General features: G+C 41.4%; 1 protein-coding gene across 5 annotated transcripts in view; it reads left to right on the top strand.

The window, feature by feature from the left end:
- The first annotated feature begins 220 nt into the window (after nucleotides 1-220).
- Nucleotides 221-17309, top strand: part of DNMBP (dynamin binding protein) — a 111104-nt gene continuing 94015 nt past the window's right edge. For 2 of the 5 annotated variants that reach the window (XM_033425775.2, XM_033425772.2), the window contains exon 1: nucleotides 223-508. The gene's annotated coding sequence lies outside the window, so the exon portion shown is untranslated. Of the gene's footprint in view, nucleotides 509-17309 lie in introns of all 5 variants that reach the window. The other 3 variants (XM_033425773.2, XR_007471342.1, XM_033425770.2) reach the window with 3 other exon arrangements.

Raw genomic sequence — 17309 nt, 5'->3', positions numbered from 1 at the left:
CCAGAATGGAGATCCTGGGGCACCGCCCCCTCTGACGTAAAGGGGCGGGCGCATCCAAGGCGGGCCGTCAAGGAGTGCGAGAGCTGGGCGGGCGTCTGAGGGGGTGGGCGCGCGGGTAAGGAGCTTGGCGCCCCCGGGCCGCGCGGGCCGCGCGAGGCGGAAGCTTGGGCGGGAGTCCGGAGGCGGGGCCGCCACGCTGAGTCACGCAGGATTGACCCGCCCGCCGCTTCCAGGGGCGGAGGTGACAGCGGGCCTGGGAGAGGCGGTCGTAGCTGCCCGCTGCGCCAAGGGACCGCCAGGCGGCGGAGAGCTGGTCAGGGGCCGGGCGAGGCCGGGCGGGGAGCCCGGGTCGCTGTCCGGGGACGGCGGGCGGAAGGGACCCGCGCCCTGAGGAACGCGCCGGGCGGCCAGGCCTGCGCCGCCCCTGCCCAGCCACGGCCGCTGCCCCGGCCGGGAGACCCCGAGGGGCAGCAGGGCGCCGGGCCCTCGTCGGAGTTCCCCGGTCCAGGTCAGTCGGGCCCAGGGAGGTGCCGGGGAGTTGGAGGCCGGGGGGCCGGCAGTCAGAGGGATGCAGACGTGGGCTTTTTAAATGGTGTCAGGCAAGCCCAGGGCTCTTTTCACTGCACCACCCTGCCACTCCGGCAATGAGGCGGAATTTGAAAGCTGGAAAAGAATCCAGCATTAGTCCAGCCCCCTTATTTAACAGATGAAGAGATTCTTCTGGCTTGCACAGAGTCACATTCAGTCGGAATAGGAGTCCGTGATTCTGTGTCAGGGAGACAAGGGGGGAATGGCTTACCGAAGCAAGAGTAAGACCTGTTTGGCTAGAGATGCAGGTTTGGTTATGGTGGAGTTTTGTACACCTGCATTCCTGCCGCAGGTACTAATGTCCACCAGGCATCAATTTCTCAGAGTATTTAACCTTGAAAAGGATGTCAGTGCTGTCAGTTGAATAAAGGAATATTGGGGTTACAAACAGGCCATGTCTGCTGCAAATTAGGTGCTGTGGGGAATGCTTGGTGTATAGAGTTAAATTTTAAATGAAAAAAACCCCACTTTAAATGGAATCTCATTATCCTTTATTGTCTGTGTCATTTATATTGATATAATAATGAAGGGCACTCACAACATTATTCTGTAATTGATAACTTGCCTTTAGGTCTATTTTTACAGTAATTGTTTTATAGTAATATGAGCGTCTTGTGTTTAAACACTTTCATAATCACTGATGCTGTGGTATGTGGCAAGCCAGTGGTAGCACTAATATTTAGCGTTTGAGCATAGTTTAGCTTCACGTGTTTGTATAGCTGAAGTTACAGAACTGATTAATCTGTAGTTGTATACTGAAAAGTGAAGTACCTGCCAGCATACAGGTGTGGTTTCTTAGAGTTGGTGCTGCGTTTATTACTTTCGTAGCATAGAACAGATTCCAGGTGATGAGCAAGTTAGTTTATCCCCAGCACCTGTTTTTCTCTAAATTATTGAATCAAAGGATCTCTAAGACTACCTTCCATCTCCAAAGTTCCCTGATTTTTACGTGTTAATTTGAAACATATGTCACTCATTGTGTCAACGACACAAAGTTTTGAGAAAACATGTTTTTAAAAAATTCTGCGTAATGCATAGTGAATCTTCAAATTCACTGTTGTTCTCAACACTCCCAGTCACTTTATCATTATTGAGCTAACATAAGTGAAAAGAGATTTTTCAAATCACCTCAGTGTTAAATTCACTAAAGTCAGAGACTGGAATAGAGTGCTTTGTGTATGGTGGAGAATAGCTAAAATTTGGCCTGGGGGTGGCGTCTGTGCAGCACACAGATAACTTTTGGAATAAGCCGAGAACATTCTGCCTCAGAAAATGTGATAAGATGTTTTTTATACAGTGTTCATATTGTGTGAATTTTCAACTGAGATACAATAATCTTCATAGACAATCTGTCCAAATATGTTCAAGTTATTTTGTCTTGCAGCCCCAAAGCAGAGCCTTTCCCATCTCTTGTTTCTTCTTTTCTGGGTCCTTTCTTCTTAGGGTCCCTCTTACCTCGAGAGACCCTTTCACATTCCTTTTTCATCCACATGAAAGAGGCAATTCAGAGCCTCTCTCAAGCACTGATTGAACTTACACTACTTTTTCTCCTCTTAAAGCACATGATAAATCATAATTCTTGAATTGTCATTTAGATCTCCTAAAAACTAAGAGTGGGTGTTCGTTTTTAGAACATAGTGCAAGACTCCATGAGGCTCTCGTTCTGAAAAAGGGTTAAATGGAATGTGTTTAGATTTTTATTTTCCCTAAACTTGGAGACTGCAATTTAGGAAGCCTCAAGAGCCAGTAAACCCATTTCTCTCAGCCTCAGAAGGAAACCCTTTCTGCAGAATGCATAGTGAATCTTCAAATGCATTATTCTTCTCAACCCTCCCATTCACTTTATCAAGGTTGGGCTAAATAAGCAAAAAGTGATTTCTCAAATTTCAGACACTTCAGTGATTGTTCAGCTTACAGGTACTTTTTAAATTTGGGGAACTTTTTTAAATGATAAAAGCAATTAAACTACAATGCAAATGGAGGCTTGCATACCCACTGCCAGGTATAAGGCTTGAATTTTTTCTGGGTTTATTATTCTGTCGTTTCTGAAGTCGGTTAATGTATTACCTACCCCACAGCATTATTACAAGATTATCTGCTTTGAAATTCTCAATTGTTCTTGATCTTCAGCTAAAGCATCCTTAAAATTCATTCAGAATACTTATGAAAAGTTTTAAACATAAATTCAATTAATATTAAATAGTTTCTTATTATGCCTTGCTTAGGAAAACATCTGAATAAACTAATCTTCAAGATTGGATAACTTAGTCTCGTTTAGTCTCGTTGGCCAGGAGCTAATTATAAGATATCAGTCTCTTGCCTGGAAAGGCAGAAAGGTCTAAAGTAGCAGTCATGAAATCAGATCACAGATCAGCTCTGTGATGAAAGAGCTGTTAAACCAAGGCTCAACAAATAGTCATGGAGCACCTGTATCTGTTCTTGGTGCTGGGGATACAGCTGTGAACAAAGCAGACGAAGCCCTGCCCTCATGCAGTAGGTATTCTGGTGGTGTGGAAGCAAACAGGAAATAAATATGTGAATGGATCATGATCACACGATTGTAAGTGCTGTGGAGAACCTGAAGGAGGCGTAAGTGAGGAAAAAAGTGGGGCGGGGGGAGTACGCACAAAGTGCACAGTGGTCAGAGAAGGCCTCTACTGTAATCACTTTTGATCTAAGACTTGAGAGGAATGAGAGAGTGAGCAGGAGGCGGAGGGATGAGCAAGTTCCAAGCCCTGATGTAGGAGCATGTTTGGCATGTGTGAGGGATGATGAGGTCACAGTGGCCAGGCGGTCCCCACGTGGGCGAGGGGAAAGTGCAACAGATGAGAGGTGGTGGGAGTGGGGAGGGGCACAGCCGTGTAGGCCGTTTTGTAAGGATTTTGGCCTTTCCTCTGAGTGAGGGGGGAGCCAGTAGAGGGTTTTGAACAGAGAAGCTTCTGACGACTTATGTTTTAACAGGATCACTCTGGCTGCTGGGCCAGAGAGACAGAAGGGGGACAAGGGCACAGTCAGTAAGAGCTTGCCTTTCCTACCAGCTGTGTGAGCCTAAACCGCAATCCTCCTCTGGCCTGTGTTTCCTCATCTGTAGAATAACCAGGTGCTCTCTAGCTCTAGAATTTTTAGATTTTAAATAGTGTGGAATCACTGTGAGGAGGCCAAAGGATTGTATATGAAGAGGTTCTGAAAGTAAATAGTTTCAAAGGACATGAAAACTTGACGCCAGCAACGTGTCTTGAGCTGAATCACTCCTAATCAAGAGGTAATGGGGTCTTTTCAGTCAGGTTGTCAGGTCATGAGAACAAAAACACTGATTCGTGACTATTTTCCACTGATCCCTTTAGTACTCTGCTGATCCCTGAATTTTTCCCTTCCTGCTTGAAAAAGGATGAAAAGCTGTTACTCATCAACAGAGCTGGCAACCAAGGTTGCTTTTGTTGTTAGGAAAGTTGGAAACTTAGGGGAAGGAAACAATTCTAATTTTATTTTTATCATAGGTCATTTGAATTCTTTTTTAACATACAAGGAGCCTAAAAGATTTCTTTTGTTTTTAATTCCCTTCTCCTCCCATTCACCTCATGCTTCACAGGTGCTCATTTGAACACATATAACGTTTCTTTTTGTCTGTATAGGATCTTGCAAAGTGGGGATATTTGTTTTATATGTATTTTAATTTGTAATGTATTTCATTTTGCTTCTTTTTTCTCTGAGTACTGTTTTAAAGATACACCTGTGTTTCTACATGTACATCTAATTCTTTGCTTCCAAATGCTGCATTATATTCCATGCTGTGTGTGTGAACCACAGTTTTACTTATCTCCTCTCTGTGTGATAGATACTCAGGTTGTCTCTACTTCCTACCACCACAAACATTGCTGCAGTGAGCATCTTCATACCGGTCCACTTATAAAGCTGTGTAATATACTTGTGGGATATACACTTCGAAGGGAATCACTGCGTCATAGGCTTGCATGTCCTGAATTTGATCAAACTGTGCCAGATTCCTCCCCACAATGGCTGCACCACTCTCTCTCCTGCCAGAAGTGTTCGAGGGGTCCTGTATCCTCATGTCCCAACCAGCACTCAGCTTTCTCTAGCTCTCCACCTTTTATAATCTCATAGGTGCAAAGTGATACCTTGTCATTTTTATTTGTATTTCTTTGGTTACTGATGATTGTGAGCATCTCTTATGCATATAGTTTCATCTGTAAATTACTTATTCCTGTCTTAGCCTGTTTTCTATTGGAGTTACTATCTGTGTTGCTGTTGACTTGTGGAAGACAGTTTATAGATGTTCACTTATCGTAACTTTGCAGATATCTTCTCATATGTTAATTTTGTCTTTGTTGTCCTTTCATCAAGAAAAATTCTTAATTTCAATGTAATTAGGTAAATAAATTCTTTGGCTTAGAGTTTTTCAAGTTTTGTTTAAGAAAGCCCTCCCAGTCCGTAGGTCATTTCTTTAATTCATCTAGAGCCCACATTGCACGTGGTGTTAGATAGGAATCCAGCCCTATTATTCTCCATTTAATGAGCCGGTTTTTCCAATAACATATCCAAAAACCCCATGCTTTCCTCCATTACATTGTGGTACCCTCTTTCTCCTATATGGTTCCCATGGATACACCAGTCTAGCTCTAAGCCTCTATTCTGTTACATTAGTTTGTCAGTTCTTGCTCTGTTTTTTTTTTGTTTTTTGCGGTACGCGGACCTCTCACTGCTGTGGCCTCTCCCGTTGCGGAGCACAGGCTCCGGACGCGCAGGCTCAGCGGCCATGGCTCACGGGCCCAGCCGCTCCGTGGCATGTGGGATCTTCCCGCACCGGGGCACGAACCCGTGTCCCCTGCATCGGCAGGCGGACTCTCAACCACTGCGCCACCAGGGAAGCCCTTTGCTCTGTTTTTTATTGCTCTGATTTTATTACAGTGATTTGGTAATACATCCTCATGACTGGCACAAGTGCCCCATCTCTGTTCTTCATTTTTAAATTTTCTTAGCTACTTCTGTGCCATTATTTTTCCATATAACATTTGGAATATGTTTATCAAGTTCCTCAAATTTTTTGAGGAATTTTTATTGGGATTACATTGAATTTATCAATTATTTGGGAAAGGCTTGACATCTTTTTGATATTAACTTACTTCATTCAAGAGTATGTAATGTGTTTCTTCATTTACTCAGCTTATTTTTTTCAGAATTTTTGTTTTATTTGGAAATAATTTAAAACTAACAGAAGAGTTCTAAGATTAGTACAAAGAGCTCCTGTATATCCCTTACCTAGATTCACCAGATGTTAGCATCTTGCCATATTTGCTTTATTACTCCCTCTCTTCAGTTCTGTGCATTTTGCTGACTCATTTGAGTTATTAGTTGCAGACATCATGACCCTTTACCCCTAAATACTTCATCAGTTCATTTCTAAGTCCTTTATTAGAACTTCAAAGTTTTCTCCATAAAGGTCTAAGAGTATATTCTTGGTTGAATTAATTTCTAATACTTGATAGTTTTGTTGCTATTGTGAATCATGTCTATTTCTATTACTGTTGTTTTCTAGTTAGCTATTGGTAGTTTAAGAGAAAAGGTATTGATTATTGTAAGCTGATCTTGTATTTCACAGCCTGGCTTCACTGTCTTATTCAAATAGTCTCCTGTTTTCTGTTGTTTCTTTTCCCCCATAGTTAATCATATCCTTTGAAAATAGTGATAGTTTTGTTGTTCCTTTCTCATCCTTATACTTCTTATTTATCTTTCCTTTACAGCATTGACCAGAACTTCCAGGACAGTGTCAAAACAGTTGCTATGCTAGTGAACATCTTTGTCTTGTTCTCAGTCTTAAAGAGAATGAGTCTAAAGTTTCCCCATTTCATGTAATGTTTGTTTTAGGTTTTAGGTGTACCTTTGTCAGGTTAAGGTGTTCTCCTCTATGTATTCCTAGTTTACTGAGCATTTTCATCATAAATGGGTATTAAGCCTTGTCAAATACTCTTTCAGGATTTGTCTCCAAAGAAATAAGATGGCATCAGGAGGCTGCAACCCAAAATCCTAAGCTAAGCTTAAGCTTCAAGCATAAGAAGATTAATAAAAGTCTTCAATATTTCTGAACCCTATGTATATAAATTTATGGTAAACATCTCACAATTCCAATATAAGCTTATTTCACCGTTAGATCAGCTTTTCCCTCCTGCTTTGAGTCAGAATTTAAAAAGCTGTTGTGAAGAATGAGAGTGCCATATTCAGCATAACTGTAGTCGTCAGCGTGATTGTAAATATAAGATATGTAAAATTATAGTTTCCTTACTCTGTGGATCACTCTCTGCTCCGGGTATAAATCTCACCTAAGTATATCTCACAAAATATTGACATGGTTCAGCAGGTAGCTCTTTAGCAGCCATAACTGCTAGGGTGTTGTGCAGTAGAGTCTCAGGGCTATCTCTTTTGGTTCATGATTGGGTTTTTTTGTTTTTTTTTTTTTAACTATTTTCCCCGAATTATAAAAATTATACCTCTTAATTGTAGAAAATTTGCAAGTAGAAATGCAAATCTTTAATCCTACCTTTTAGCATCAACCCCTGTTAAAGTGTTTATTTCTCTCTCTCTGATCTTTTTTTGGGGGGGTGGGAATAGAGGGGCTACTTTGTGGAGGAGGAGAATGCACCTAACATTGGGCTATATAATTGTGTATCACCCCTCCTTTTTCAGCCTTAGGCCATCAACTCGTTTGTCTTGCTTTGATTGATCTTCCAAAAAAAGCAATAAGAAAGATATGATTAGCTTATAGGGCTGGGGTTACAGTTTGCTGATGACTTGGACATTTCGAACAGGCTGTGTGGGAGTGCCCAGGCAGCCCGGCCTCAGAGTATGCAGAAGTCATAGGCCACATGCCAGCAGACCGAAGACTAGCTCGGAGGAGAGGAAGGGGAGAAGTCTATTTGATGTCACTTTGCTTCAGTTCAGTTAGCACCTTCCTTCTTTAGACCACATTTGCATTCATCTTTCAGAAAATAAAAAGTATGAAGAAAATAGTTGTATTTATTTTCTTTTGACCCTGAAATAAACCCAATGCTGTTGTCTTGTTTCTCTAATCACCTTCTGCTAGTGTGATGACTGGTGAGGGAGTGTCGTAATAAATTGCAGGAAGTGACAGAATTTTTAAGGTAACATTCTTATCAGCTGGTAGATTCAATATCCAACTGCCCTCTCCTCCTGACTCCTCATCCCTTCACCCTGCTTTTTCATTTTGCCAAAACACCTTCACTTCCTAAAATGCTGTTGTCTGCCTTCCCCATCCCTCACGGAGGAAGTTCTTCAAGGGCAGGAACCTTTGTTTCATTCACTGATAAATCCCAAGCACCTTTTAGCCTTGCCTGGTACATAGCATGCCCTCAACAGATGGAACCCACAAAATGAGTCAGTCTGTAAGGAGGCAGCTCTGTGATACAGAGAGGGGAACTCTTAAGGGAGGGATAAGGGAAGAAAATTCTCTTAGCCTCCTTTAAATGCATGGGTTCAATAAACTAGTAGAGTCCCCATTTCTTCCTTCACCTTGTAAGCGTAACTGTCAACCCAGCCACAGAGCTAATTTCTCTACATCTGTTTTAGCCGCTCCTGTGGGGTCTGTGGTTTCTGAAAGTGGCGTGTGAGTGTCTGTGTTGCTGACAAGCACATGGTGGGAGTAGGGCCCCAGAGAGAATAGTCACTGCTGACGTTCTAGCCGTGGGTTCTGGGCCCAGCACACACTCTGCATTGTTTTCATGAGGTGATTGATTCTCTTACGATAAATGATCTGTCCCATCAGCAGAAAAAGTTGCAGTGAATGTGCCGAGTTGTGCTGAACTCCCAGCCTCACACCCCGTGTCCTCCCGCTTTCTAGTTTATTCTTTCCTCCCATCCCCAGCCATGCAGAAACCTTTGGCATTTCTGTCTCATTTCTGGATCTGGTTCAGAATTGTCATGATGAATAGTCATGCTGCATATACCTGGTCACTTTATTGTAATGCAAGGCTCAGTCATATGAAATAGCACTCTGTAGGGTGCTAAAGAAAAACAAACTGGGTTGCCACAAATGCACCAAAATGCTGTCCTGGAGCCCAGTGCCATAGACCCAGTCTATCTTGTGTAGACCATTGTCTGAGTCATGGCCCTGAAATACTACTTTACTATTATTTTGCTTATATTATTCTACTGCTTGACACTTGTTACCTGGCCCTCGAATCTGATCCAGACTGTCCATATATATTCTAATTTACTTCCATGTCCCTATTTTCTACTCTAATCAGATATGTCTCTTTTTCTTTCCTACAACAATATGATAGCATTAAGTATATTATTAATTATAATTATATGTCTGTGGTTTCACTAGCAGTCTGAATTCAAATGAAGGGAAAGGAATATAAAACAACAACAATAATATAATAACAGCAGCTAATATTTTAGCCAGTCATAGTACTAAATGCATTCCTATTTAATCTTCAGAACAATTTTATAAAGAAGGTGCTGTTGTAATCCTCATTTTGCATATGGAGAAACTAAGGTACAAACTGGTTAAGAAACTTGCCCTAAAGTTTATGTTGCTGTTAAGTGATAGAACAGGAAATCAAACTCACATCTATTTTTCTCCAAAGCCCACCCTCTTAACCAGTGTGCCATAGCAGGCCTCAGGTAAGCAGGTGACTGAAGAACAGGAGTGACTTATATGGTCACATGGTTATTGGTAGTTGTGCTTTTTTCATGTTCGCCGCACTACTCACCAGTGCTCTGTGAGATGTGAAGGGGCTGGGAGGATTTTGTCTGCAGCTGGGACTGCTCAGGGAGCTCCTCCCCGGATCCTATGTGACGTCGACTCTACAGTCAGAAATGGGTGGCACCTCAAAACAGGAAAGGCTCTGAAACTACAAATCCAGGTAGCATTCTTTGGCTTTTTGACCTTTTCCTAATAATGTATTTAAGATTTGCAAAAATGAATAAAGAACAATACAATAAATGTCCATGTATCCAACACTCAATTTAAGATGTAGAAAGCTGGGCTTCACTGATGGCGCAGTGGTTAAGAATCTGCCTGCCAGTGCAGGGGACACGGGTTCGAGCCCTGGTCCGGGAAGATCCCACATGCCGCGGAGCAACTAAGCCCGTGGGCCACAACTACTGAGCCTGCGAGCCACAACTACTGAGCTCGTATGCCACAACTACTGAAAGCCCGTGCACCGCAACAAGAGAAGCCACCGCAATGAGAAGCCCGCGCACCTCAACGGAGACCCAGTACAGCCAAAAATAAATAAAGTTAAAAAAAAAAAAAAAGATGTAGAAAGCTAAGTTGGTTCCTGCATTCCACCTCCCTTTGCCGTTTTGTAGATCCTCTGGTTCTAGCGACTTAGAAAACAAAAAGGATTCCCTTTTATTTATATATGACAACAGTACCATTACTGTCACCTAAAAAAAAGCAGCAGTAGTTCCTTAATATAATCAAGAAACTAGTCAGTGTTCAAAGTTTCTGCCATTTGTCTCAATTTCTTAAACAATTGATTTGTTTGAATCAGGATCCAAGAAACGGCACCCATTGCATTCAGCTAATATGTTTCTTAAGTAGCTTTTAATTGATAAGTTGCCTTTCCTTCCATTTCCATTTGAATTTTTAAAAATTAATTAATTTATTTTTGGCTGTGTTGGGTCTTCGTTGCTGCCCGTGGGCTTTTTCTAGTTGCGGCGAGCGGGGGCTGCTCTTCATTGCGGTGTGCAGGCTTCTCGTTGTGGTGGCTTCTCTTGTTGCGGAGCACGGGCTCTAGGCGCAAGGGCTTCAGTAGTTGTGGCTCACAGGCTCTAGAGCGCAGGCTCAGTAGTTGTGGCGCACGGGCTTAGTTGCTTCTCGGCATGTGGGATCTTCCCGGACCAGGGCTCGAACCCGTGTCCCCTGCATTGGCAGGTGGATTCTTAACCGCTTCGCCACCAGGGAAGCCCTTCATTTTAATTTTTGATTATAGTTTATTTTATTAAAGAATTTTGTCATATAGTTTCCCACATTCTGGATTTTTAAAAATGGTTTGTGATGCAACCTTATTGTCCTGTTGTGAGTTAATTTACATTTTTGTTAGTCACTCTAGGAGGTTCCAAGTTATTCAGCCTCCATAAATAGAAAGGATTCACCAGCCCACATATAGCTTGGTCTGGCCCAGAGGTCATTTCCAAGGAGTCTTCCAAAATGTTCCAGGTGACAGGGAATGACATAATCAACAGCAGACCATCTCTATTTAAAAACATTTTGCCTCAGAAGGAATTTTATATCTTCTCTTTGGCAAGGCATTTTCGTGTTCCCTAGAGTCAGAGAAGAGAATAGAGAAGCGAGTGAGTGGTCTGGTTTTCTTCTTTTAGACGTGTCTGTTGCTTTAAGGATTTCTGGGGCTCAGTGCCAGAACCTCCTTGGGATATTATCATCTTACAGTTTAGATCTACTTATCAGGAAACAGAACCCCTGGAGGATCAGGTAAGAGGAGAGTGAGTTTACATTAAAACCAGACCTTTGTTAGTTCCTGTTGGGGGTCCTGTATTGTATTCTTGAGCATGTAGCCAGACTGTGGAGCATAATACTAATACGTATGGTCTTCAGACCTATAGTGTACATTACCTGGTCTTTTTGCTGCCACTGTCTAGATGTTGTTCAGTAATTATAATATCTGGACCACTGTAGACATGAAGAAGTCCAGTTTTTGTTTTGTTTCTCTTGTAGTCTTGCTGCCTTGACCTGCTAGTCAACTGTGATAATTCTGCAGGGTAATCAGTCAATATTAAAGTAAAAAGAATGAAAGTTGTTGAAATGTGACGCTATATTTGGCTTTATTTAGTGACTTGACGATTGTAAGAATAAAGTATCTCAATGTCAGTATTTTCATCTAGTTTTAAAGCCGAACAGTTAATAAACCAAGGCTAAAAATCTAACATAGAACGAGAAGGACATTTAATACATTTGTTACAGCCCTGCTTATACTTTTATTTTGAGATTAACTGGTTATCTTAAGTAAGAGGTTTGCTTTAATTAATAACAGTAAATTACTGGAAATCTTTGTGTTGAATTTTACCAGTATGTTCAAACTTTATTCTTTTTTTTTTTTTTAATATTTATTTGTTTGGCTGCACTGGCTCTTAGTTGGGGCACGCAGGATCTTCACTGCTGCATGCAGGATCTTTAGTTGCAACATGCGAACTCTTAGTTGTAGCATGTGGGATCTAGTTCCCTGACTAGGGATCAAACCTGGGCCCCCTGCATTGAGAGTGTGGAGCCTTAGCCACTGGACCACTGGGGAAGTCCCTCAAACTTTATTCTTATATTCCATAGGTGGGAATTAGGCTTGGTCAACATTCTCTTCTCGTTACTCCAAATACTTAAAAAGTAAAATATAATTATTATTCACAATAAAAGTGTCAGTCAGACACTGGCAAAAATGTCAGTGATTTGCTAGTTATTGATTGCTCTTCCTTGCAGTGATCAGTTAACAAAAATAAGCACTTCATATTCACCCTGATCACAGGAAGCAACAGCACACACATGAGATAATATGTTTGAAAAGCAGTCTGTAGATGTATTGTGTTCTAATAATATGTGTTACAAAGCTGTACTGCCTTGCAGAGAACTGCCAGTATTTTGATGAGGCTAGAGTTTAGGGTGTATGGTGGGTGGGGAATGTCCAGAAATGAGGCCAAACTTATGCATGGGGACCAGATCATGAAGAGTTTTGTACGATCTGCATAGGAGTTTTAGATACTTCCTACCAGTGATGGATGGGAAGCTCTTGTGAACTCCAAGCAGTAAAGAATTATGAGATTTTGTATTAAAAAACAGTAATCCTAGTTGCAGTGTGGAAAATAGAACAGAGGGAGATAAGACTGGTAGGGAACCAATTAGGAAGCTATTGCCATGGTCCCAAAGAAAAGACGGTGAGAGTCTAAAGTAGGGCAGTGGCAATCTTAAATTGTAAATGTCAAGCCAAAGAACAATTTTTCAAAGGTAGATGAGTTTGAAGGACTGAACGATAGTGTTAATGTTTTTCCTAGAAGTAGAGGGTTTTTTTAGAAGAGTAAATAAATTAATTTCATATTCCTCTTCTATCCCTGGAAGGCATTTGGCAAAGGTTTTCTTAGACCCATAGGCAAGGATCTTGTAAGTGAAACTGCTGCCGAATCCTTGTGGGAATACACAGTTCATTTAGAGCTTAGGGTAGAAGGGGATGCCAATTGCTATGTCCTTGTGACCAGTAACAACAGTCACATTACTCCCCCTTCCTCTCAAAAAGACAGTAACAGTTTTGAGCAGTTAACCCCACCCAGAAGTTGCTGCCTCATCTGTATTATTGTTACAATCAGTCTGCAGGACGATGACAGTTCTCCTTCTCCTCCCCCTTCATCATCATCATCATCATCATCATCATCATCATCATCATCATCATCATCATCATCATCATCATCATCATCACCACAATCCTCATAGGTGACATTTACAAAATACCTGAGTGCTTACTATTTACCAGGAAGTGTATTAAATGTTTTACCTATATGATCAAACTTAATCCTCATAACACACCATGAAATAAATTACTATTGTTATCTTCAGTTTACAGATGAGGAAACAAAAGTTCAGAATGGTTTAAGTGACTTACCCAAGGTCACATAGCTTGACAACCGGCAGAGCCAAGAACTGAACCTAATTCTCTCTGACTTAATTCTGAGCTCTTAACTGTTATGAATGTAGTTATTACTTAATACAATTTAGTAGCAAAAATGATTTCTCATCTTAAATTTACTCCTTTATGTAGCCATGACCAGTGAAAGTCCACATAATCAAACACTGTATTACCTACCCTCCATTTGCAGCTAATAGCGAGGACACATTTTTAAAACATAAGTACAGGAAAATCTTGGGGATGGGGCGGGGCAGAAATAGGGAGGCTATTTAAATTTCTAGCTTTTTTCAAGGCAGGATATCCATGTATGCCTTCACTATTTTTTGCTTGAAGTACAGCAGTTTCTGAAACAAGAGAGCCACTCAGTTTTTAAAATTGAGATATAAGTCGCAAACCATGAAATTCACCCTTTTAAAGTATGCGATTGAGTGGGGTTTTTTGGGTCTGTTACAAAGGTGTGCAATCATCACCACTGTCTAGTTCCAGAACATTTTCATCACCCTGAAAAAGACCCTTGTATTCATTAGCAGTCATTCACCACCTATGAAAAAGATTTTGAGACTATCTATCCATAATCTCCTCTTTAACGCAGATGATGATGATAACAACAGTAATAATAATAACAGCTAACTCCTGTGTAGTGCTTACTATATGTAAGGTACTATTCTAAGTGCTTTATGTATACTAACAAATATAAATTTCACTGTGATCCTGTGAGGCAGGTTCTATTACTAAACCCATTTTATAGGTGAGGAAATTAAGGCACAGAGAAGTTAAGTAACTTGCCTCAAATCACGTAATTTTTTTAAAAAAATTATTTATTCTATTTTTGGCTGTGCTGGGTCTTCATTGCTGCGTGTGGGCTTCTCATTGAGGTGGCTTCTCTTGTTGTGGAGCACGGGCTCTAGGCGCGTGGGCTCAGTGGTTGTGGCACGCGGGCTCTAGAGCGCAGGCTCAGTAGTCGTGGCGCACGGGCTTAGTTGCTCCACGGCATGTGGGATCTTCCTGGACCAGGGCTCAAACCCGTGTCCCCTGCATTGGCAGGCGGATTCTTAACCACTGCGCCACCAGGGAAGCCAAATCATGTAATTTTTTAAAAATTAATTTATTTTATTCCTTTTTTTTTTTTGGCTGAATTGGGTCTTTGTTGCTGCGCGTGGGCTTTCTCTAGTTGAGGCGAGCGGGGGCTACTCTTCATTGTGGTGCACGGGCTTTTCACTGTGATGGCTTCTCTTGTTGTGGAGCACGGGCTCTAGGTATGCCGGCTTCAGTAGTTGTGGCACACGGGCTCAGTAGTTGTGGCATGTGGGCTCTAGAGCACAGGCTCAGCAGTTGTGGTGCACAGGCTTAGTTGTTCCGTGGCATGTGGGATCTTCCCAGACCAGGGCTTGAACCCATGTACGCTGCATTGGCAGGTGGATTCTTTTGTTTGTTTGTTTTTTTTGTGGTAGGTGGATTCTTGACCACGGCGCCACCAGGGAAGCCCACATAACTTTAATATGGGGTGGAGATAGGAGATAAATCCAGATAGTCTGGCTTTGTAATCTGTGCTCTTAATTATTCTTTGTGTTTTAAGCTGATTATATTTGTATTTGAAAATTATATGAAGACCTTGAAAATACCATGCTAAGTGAAAGAAGCCTGTCACAAAAGATCACATATTGTATGATTCCATTTATATGGAATAGGCAAATCTTTCTGTCTATAGAGACGGAAAGTAGATTACAGGTTGTCTAGGGATGGGATGGATGGGGAGATTTTATGGAGGGAAATGGGAAGTGACTGCTAATGGGTATTGAGTTTATTTTTGAAATGATGAAAATGTTTTAGAATTGATAGTGGTGCAGATTGCACAACTCTGGGACTTTACTAAAACCTATTGGATTGTACACTTTGAATGGATTAATTATATAGTATGTCAATTATAACTCAGTAAACCTGTTTTTCAAAAATGATATGAAGGACTTCCCTGGTGGCACAGTGGTTAAGAATCCACCTGCCAATGCAGGGGACACGGATTCAAGCCCTTGTCCGGGAAGATCCCACTTGCCATGGAGCAACTAAGCCTGTGCGCCACAACTACTGGGCCTGCACTCTAGAGCCCGTGAGCCACAACTACTGAAGCCTGCTCGCCTAGAGCCCGTGCTCTGCAACAAAAGAAGCCACCGCAATGAGAAGCCCATGCGCTGCAACGAAGAGTAGCCCCCGCTCACTGCAACTAGAGAAAGCCTGTGTGCAGCAACGAAGACCCAACGCACCCCCCTCCAAAAAAAATAATGATATGACGATAAGTGACCAGGATGATTTACCTTGGAATACCTTTTTGTCTTCATCTGGAAAAAAAATTGTGTGTATATACACACACACACACACACACACACACACACACACAAACACACTTTTCCCCCTTGTATTTGGGGGTGCTCAGTTACTTAGAACCAGTTCTAATTCTAACAAATATACTTGCTTATTTGAATATTTCAGGTGCTCCCAAGTACCTAAAATCAAAGCCCAACCTTCCTAATGTGGAAATGAATCCTGTGAGATCCTGTATAGCTCTGTGTGAAAGAGGAGCATGATCATTGGGAATATGAATATATATTTTGATATATAACTTAAAGTAGTTCAGTGTGTTAACTCATTAATTCTGCAACTATTTATGGAGGGCCTGCTACATACCAAGCAGTGCTCTAGGTGCTTGATATACATCGGTACATAAAATAGACGAAAAGAATCCCTGCCCTGTAGAGCATGTAGGAGATAGGGACTAATTCTGTAGGCTTCATAGAGGAGGTATCATGAGTTGGGTCTTAGAAGATAATAGTTTACCCAGATAATAAGGGTTATGCATGTTTGATGGAAAAGTGAAGAGCTCAGCTGATCCAGTCAAAACAGCTAATATCACACTGTGTCCTTTTTTTTTTTTGGCTGTGCAACAGATAACTTCAAAATCTCAATGGCTTATTACAACAACCATCTGCTTTCGTTTTCATAGGTTTGAGAGGGCTGAGATTTGTAGGTCAGAGTAAAGGAGGATAGACAGCAGCAAATGGATATAGGGGCAGGAATCTTCTTGGGGATTTATCTCAGGTCTTTGGCCAAGGGCTGGGCTGGGCATGCACAGGGCAAGCTTCTGTGAGGCCTGAGTCAGAGTTGCTTCTGTGGGGCCGAGAGCTGAGCAGAGATACCTGAGGGTGCACAGTGCTCAGAAATATTGGATTTATAGTCCGGCCAGAGTAGAGAGACCTTGATGAGCACTACAGGCATTCCTTTGAGACCCCAGCTAGGACAACTTTAGGAGTAAGAATAATACCTACAATAAATGCCATACCTTAAGACTCAGGACAAAACCCAACCTACATGATATAAAACCAAGCCTAATAGGATCAAGAGGATCTTCCTGTAGTTTAACTGAATGTCAAAACAAAATTCAACACACATTAAAGGAACAGTATAATCCAGACCATCTATAACATATCATACACAATGTATATCATACAATAAAAATTACTAGAATACAAAGAAGTGAAAATATGACAAGCAAAAATGTGACACATACTGTAGAGGAAAAAATATAACTCATTGTGTGAAGACTGAGATAATAGATTTAGCTCATGAGGAATTTAAAACAGCTAATGTAAATATGTTCAGATATTTAAAAGAAGAGATGGCCATAATGAATGAATAGATAGGGACCATCACCAGAGAAATGGAACTATTAAAAAGAGCCAAATGGAAATTCTGGAATTGAAAAGTACAACAGCTGAAATAAAGATTAACTGGATAGACTTAAAAGAGCAGGAAGGATACTGCAGAAGAAAGGGGCCAATGAACTATAAGACAGATAAATAGAAGTTATACAGGCTGAAAAGAAGAAAGATTGGGGACGGGGAGAACAGAGCTGTAGTGACAGTGAGACAGTATCAAGTAATTTAGCATGTCTAATTGGAATCACATAAACAGAGGAGGAAAGATGAAGAAATATTTGAAGAAATAATGACCAAAAGTTCCCCAAATTTAGTCAAAAACATCAACCCATAGATCCCAAACTCTTAG

The sequence above is a fragment of the Orcinus orca genome, chromosome 14 (assembly GCF_937001465.1).
Source record: "Orcinus orca chromosome 14, mOrcOrc1.1, whole genome shotgun sequence".
Classification (NCBI taxonomy): Eukaryota; Metazoa; Chordata; class Mammalia; order Artiodactyla; family Delphinidae; genus Orcinus; species Orcinus orca.
Note: the sequence above shows the minus strand (reverse complement) of the source record. Positions and strands in the feature narration are given on the sequence as shown.